The sequence below is a fragment of the Nematolebias whitei genome, chromosome 3 (genome assembly GCF_014905685.2).
Source record: "Nematolebias whitei isolate Nwh7 chromosome 3, NemWhi1, whole genome shotgun sequence".
Lineage (NCBI taxonomy): Eukaryota > Metazoa > Chordata > Actinopteri > Cyprinodontiformes > Rivulidae > Nematolebias > Nematolebias whitei.
This window is the reverse complement of record NC_056500.1, coordinates 18,207,904-18,214,570: the sequence shown is the minus strand read 5'-3', so window position 1 is coordinate 18,214,570 and position 6,667 is coordinate 18,207,904.

Sequence of the window (6,667 nt, the reverse complement as noted above, 5' to 3'; positions counted from 1 at the left end):
GGAAAAAAATATAAATAAGTCGCTTCAGTGTATAAGTCGCATTTATTATGCGTCACCGCTGACCCGTTGTGTTTATTATGCCTTTACTTAATGGTCAAAACAGCTTCATTTCTCCTGGGTGGCGCAGCACCATCCATACATCCATCCACTGCCGCCAGAGCCACTAGCTCTCCAGCGTTCCTCCTCCTGAACCAGCTGAGTGAAGCGAGCGTGCACGAGAGGACTCGCTGTTGCAGTTCTTAGAAATTTAAAGCATCAGTCAAAAATTGTGTTATGAATATGGAAAAAATAACCATATACAAGTCGCTTCGGCGTATAAGTAGCAGGACCGACAAATCTATGTAAAAAAACTGACTTATACGCCAGAAAATACGTTACTCTATGTGAGCTTCATTTGTGTATCTATAGAGCGGTTTTCTGTTCTTTAGAAGAGGGGTCCCCAAACTTTTTTGCACCATGGACCAGTTTTCTGCAAGACAATTTTTCCATGGACCAGCGGCAGAACTGCAAGTGTGAGGGGGGGTCAACAAATGCATAACACATAAAACACAATAAGGTGCACCATATATAACTTTACTATAACATCTGTAATTTAGCTATAATTATCCTTGTAACTTTTGGTAGTTCATTTATATTATTATATTGGGGATTCATTAAAACAACTTATCAATGTGGTTAGGCACAAAATGTGATGTTCCCAGTACAGACACATTTAATGAAGTGATAATTATAATCATTTCTGACAATCACATTCACCTTTTTTCTTTCGTAAAACTCTAAAAGTTTGCCTTTTAACGAATGCTCATTGTCCATGTGGTGAAGCAGTTTTGAAGGTTTCAGGGCTTCATTGGATAGCGCTACGGCACTAGTACTAGTTTGAGACCTGGTGGTTGGGGTCCCCTGCTTTAGAATGTAACAAAAGCAAATTAATACTTAAAAAGAACATAATACATAAGGAACATAATACAGAAGTATGTTAAAGTACATTACCACTGAGGGCTGCAGGGGTTTGGCTTGCTTTCAAAAGGCTTTGTCTGTGTTGAATTTATAAGGATGAAAATGCTTTGATAGAATATTAAAACAATTATTGACTAAATTCGCTCTGATTAGTAAAAGAAAACACAATGTGACAATAATAATAAAAAAAACACAGAGTCTAAGATTAAACTGATAAACCACACCAAAGGTTTATATTGTTGCCCAGTCCATTTCCCATTTACACAAAATGTCAACCTCAAAGTCTACAGGCCACATCTTGCCCATGTTTCTATTTGATCTGGCCTGCAAGCTCACATTTTATATGCATTCAAATTATCCTGTACACAAACCATTAAAACTACAAACCCCAGAATGCACTGGACAGCCAGCGCAGTCTCTTTGGTGAATTTAATACCACGATGTCTTGAGGAAAGTTAACTTCATTATTATGGACAAATATTTTGAAACAAGACTTCTGGAAAACATGAGCAGTTCATATTCTCCCTTTTCAGTAAATATTGACCAAGTTTTTTCCATTAACCCTGATCAATATTTTGACTTTGGTGTCTCCATAAAACTGATTTCAGCAGCTATACTTATTGTCTGTGAAATAGTTGAGCAAGTCTGATATTAAGAAATACTTTGCATTACATGATTTATATCTAAAGTTAATTTGCATTGCCAGTAATAAGATTGACTTTTAATTGATATAACATACACAACACTTTTATGATCTAAAGATTAATAAAATGTTTAATTTCTTTACACAATCAGAAGGGACAAAAATATAAATTTGAAATCCCTAAAATACATTCATTAAAAATTTATTTCACAACGTTTGTGCATTTCACCTGCTTAACGGATGCACATTTTATTAGAAATGAGAAACAATAAACACTTTAGGTTTTACAAGTGTCCCGGAAAGAGCTGAATTTACTGCTTTCCCATTTCAGTGCACAACAAAAGGTACAGTGTTTATCTGTACGCCAAGTCTAAATGTTCATTTTGAATCGTCGGCTGGTTAAAAATATCTCTGCCCTGCTGCACAATATGATGTCGCTTCTATTCTCCTCTAACCTTCCAGACAGTGTGATTTTATGAAATGAGCGGAAGGAGGAGAAGAAGAAAGCAGAACTCGGTCGTCGCACTATAATAAAAGTCCCATATGGATATGCAGAGGGCAGATACCTCTGCTGTCAAGATTGGTGTAATCAAGGTATTCATAAACTCACAATAGAGCAACAATAGAAGCAGCCACCTGTAGCAGTAGAAATAGAAGGAGTTGAGCTCTTTAATTTCAGAGGACAAAGCAGCCATTTATGCCTTGTTCCACAGAGGGTGAATCTGACTTATAGGCAATGAGACGTTGCCTGAATTGAATTTTGGATATTGTCGTTCAAATTAAGTTACTCTGAGCTGAACTAATGTAAAATCTCACGCTTCTTTCTACCCATTATGTACAGCGCATATACAGTTTGCGTTAAATTATGAATATATGAACATGCACAGAGGACGACTTGAAATCAGTTCCGCTTTTTAATTATTTTTGTATTAGAGTTGAGTCATATAGAAAAGGAAAGTTATGGTTGTTTTTTGACAAGTCCTTATGAGGGAAGGAAACAGGGATAGGGATGTCTAGATGTGCTGACAGCTCCGGCTTTTGATCAGAGGAGCTCTGAGTGGCACATCGTGGCCAGCAGATGATGTGTGACTGGAGCGACAGGGAGACTTCCTTGCATGCAGAAACAGCAGGGAGAAGCATTGTCACATCTGTTACTCATCACTCACATCAGCCTGTGCACCAGCTGCACTCTGCTGCGTGAATACACTGTAAACATGCACAACATTTACTTTGAGTTTTGCCTATTCATCATACTGCAGCTATAAGTATGAGCAATGCACAATGGCATGAAGAGGTTTAGTTGTTAAATGTCAAGAATGGTTGTAAAATCATTTGAAATTGAACAAACAAAACAGCGTAGATGTAAAATGTATTATAATTTGCATGTATTCAGGGGTCACAGATACTGTTTTCTTGAAAAAACATAAAATGTTTAGTTGTCAGGTGTGGAGTGGGTCCTGCTGCCAGTTACTGTTGTCTCTGTTTTTGCACTGCTTCATGTTCAAATAACAACAACGTTTTACCATTAGTCTGAATTTACTGTCACGCTCCAGAAAACCTTGACCCCATCAGCCACACACCAGTAAGTCAACTGACAAAAGAAACCCACATCTATTCACCTAATGTAAAAAAATAAAATAAAATAATGAATTAAGCTTGTTGAAATTGACGGTTGAAACATTTTGCGATAATTATCTCGTGCAACATCTTGCACGATCTGTTAGCACCTGGATTATGTCTTGTGACTGATTGTCAGCTACTACCACACCGAGTTTTAGCACAATATCTGAGTTTTAACTGTTTGGATGTTTGCTTAGATTGCTTTCTGATGTCAGTCATCTTGAATTGGGTTGACTCTGAAAGGCAACCCCCTTGTTGAGATGACTTCCCTTAAATGTTTCATTAAAATCTATTCATTTGATTGAGATTTCTGCTAAAAGCACAGACGAATAACAAACGCAGTCAGGGTCAAATCATTATTTCTCTCCTTTGCAGTCAGCAGTGAGTAATACCTTATAACATCTCAATCTAGATCATATTTTCCAGACTATAAGTCGCTCCGGAGCATAGGTTGCATCAGTCAAAAAAATGTCTCATGAAGAGGAAAAAACAATATATATAAGTTGCTTCAGAGTATAAGTTGCATTTATTTAGAAGTGTGTTTCAAAAAGTGCGAGAACAGACATTTAATGTCAAATAACAATAAAACAGAACATACCTGAGATCCTGAACAGGTTTAATTAATATAACAAGCCAACGAGTCCGACAAGCAAGTTACCAGTAAATTCACCAATCTCATTCAACGTCACTTTGGGGGCATTTTACTTGTTTTTCTCAGTTATCTCTAAGTAAAAGTTTTGGGGGGGGGGTTTAGCAGAGGAGGAACAAGTTGTCAAACGCCTAGAGGGTCCTGCAAATATTAACATTTACTCTTTGGTTCAGGCCAGTATGAATAAACATTTAATGTATCAGTCAAAAATTGCATCATGAATAGGGAAAAAAACGCATATAAGTCGCTTCTGACTAAGTCACAGGACTGGCCGAACTATGAAAAAAGTGTGACTTATAGTCCAGAAAATATGGTAATTATTAACTTTTTGATAATATCAGAAGGCATAAAAAATTACAAATCAAATAGTGATTAGTTCATTAAAAATAAGACTCAAACAAATTCTAAATTATTTAATAATTTATATACGTTGTCTATAGTAGTAAGATAGTAGTCAAAGTATCATGACAAGCTCTGAACAGTGTTAACCAGACTTTCAGAACCATCCTGACAACAGGCCAGGAAAATTGCAAGTAAAACAGAAGAGATTAAACGACAATTAATGTTCTGTTTAGTTCAATAACTCTGTGGTCCAGAGAGAGCTTTTATTGGAGTCAGAATGGGATGACATCATGCTTATTTGGGAAGACAATGTCTATTTGTGAGAGTGATGTGTTTTGTTTCCACCATAGAAAGGAGGAAATATACTGTAAGCAGCGTTGGTGCCACTTATAGAGTGAAATTTCACATTAAGTTTGGTCTTTGTACAAAGTAATACCATGTTATGATTGTCCAAACAAATCTCCCAGAATTCAGCCTTTTGTTTAGAATCAGAATCAGAATAAGCTTTATCATTGCACCAAAGTACAAGATTATGTTCGTACAGTCGTCAGAAAGATGGACGGAGTGCACATTGCTGCTGCTCCTTAGAGTGCGGCCCCTTATTCTTGAAGATAAGGGGAAAAGGTCATGAGGAAAGAATAGTGGTATTGCAAAAAAGATCTCTTCACACCTTGTCCTTATCAGGACAAAATTTAAGACATCCAAAAACTCTACCAGCAAGCACATTTAAAGACACATTACTTATGAATTTGACGACAAGTCGGTGAGATATGTCCATGAAGCATTTCCAGATAGCATCATAGTCCTGTTAAGATGTTGGTGTTAGCCGGTACAGCTCTGATAAGCATTCACAGAAGTTCCCGGGGGGAGGTTGCAATAAACAGAGCCTTCTTAGTTTTCCCATATCCCAGGAGAAATTTGATAAATCGGCCTGCTTCGAGGCCGAACTGGGTAGTCAGAGCCAGATAAGGTGTAGTTGTTGAATTTTTTTCAGGCAGACTGTTATTTCTCGTCAGCCTTGAGTTCTGCTGGTACTTTCAATGATCCAAAATGGCCAGATTTGTGGGCATTCCACTGGTCCGTGCTTATTAATTCCCTCCAAGATTGTCCCCAACATGCTGGCAAGTCCCAGAAGCTGCAAGTGGCCTGCGATTCTCACAAATCACTGCCATCTTATGGTTTAGCTCATAAATCAGCTGATTTTGATTGCACAAAGCACGAACCAAACCTTCGCACAAGGTCTGCAGCTTTGCCATGGCCAGAACTGCTGCCGCCATCTTCTTTAATAGCCGATAACATGGGTATCCACCGGTGCCAAAAAGCAGAAATCCTGCTATCATGATTCCAATTAAATAAACATCTTTGGCGTCATCCTGAGACAATAATGAAAGGCACATCAACTTCCAAACCCTTCCACGGATCCATGATGTACCTTGCTATATGTGTCTCAGTGGGCATGAGGGTTCTCCAGGACCCTGTCACTTGGTTGAAAATATTTTATCGACTGCATTGAAAGTCCAGCTGACCAGATCCATGACAGTAGTTTATGATTTGGAAGATGTGTAAATAGAAGCTCCGATACACAAGACAAAGAGCAAAAAAGCAGGAGGAGGACAGGAGAGGGAAGAAAAGCATCTGTCTGGCTCAAAAGGGAGTGAGGAAAAATTTTATTATCCATCCATCCATCCATTATCTTTACCCGCTTATTCCATTTTGGGTCACGGGGGTCGCTGGTGCCCATGTCCAGCAATCACTGTGTGAGGGGCGGGGTACACCCTGGACAGGTCGCAAGTCCATTACAGGGCCACATAGAGTCAAACGAGACAAACAACCATTCACTCTCCCACTCACACCTAGGGACAATTGAGAGTTACCAATTAGCCTAACATGCATGTTTTTGGTCTGTGGGAGGAAACCGGAGTACCCGGAGAAAACCCACGCATGCACGGAGAGAACATGCAAACTCCACCCAGAAGGCACCTGGACCGGGGTTTGAACCAAGGACCTGCTCGCTGAGAGGCAGCAGCTCTACCAGTTGCGCCACCGTGATGCCAAAAATTTTATTAGTAAAATAAATAAAAAATCTATGTTTTTCCTTCAACTACTAAAGTTTAAATACTTTTTAAATATACTCATGAGCAGCACTGATGGAAACACGGGGTGTAGGTAAAGATAAGGATTGAATGTTTTTGTTCTCAACATTTCCATGAATTAAGTAGTATTTCTTTTAATTTGTTTTAGGGATGCACAATATAATTGGCATGGTATTGGCCGATATTAACTTTAAATTTCAATACTGGACATCGGCCATTACATTAAAATAAATCGCCGATATAAAAGGCTCTGTTTTTGCCTGCAGTGGCAGTGCAACGTGATGACGTCACATGCGCCATACCTGAATTCAAAATGTCAGAGGTGTGGAAGTTTTATTTTTCGTTGGTGAAGATATCGGACTC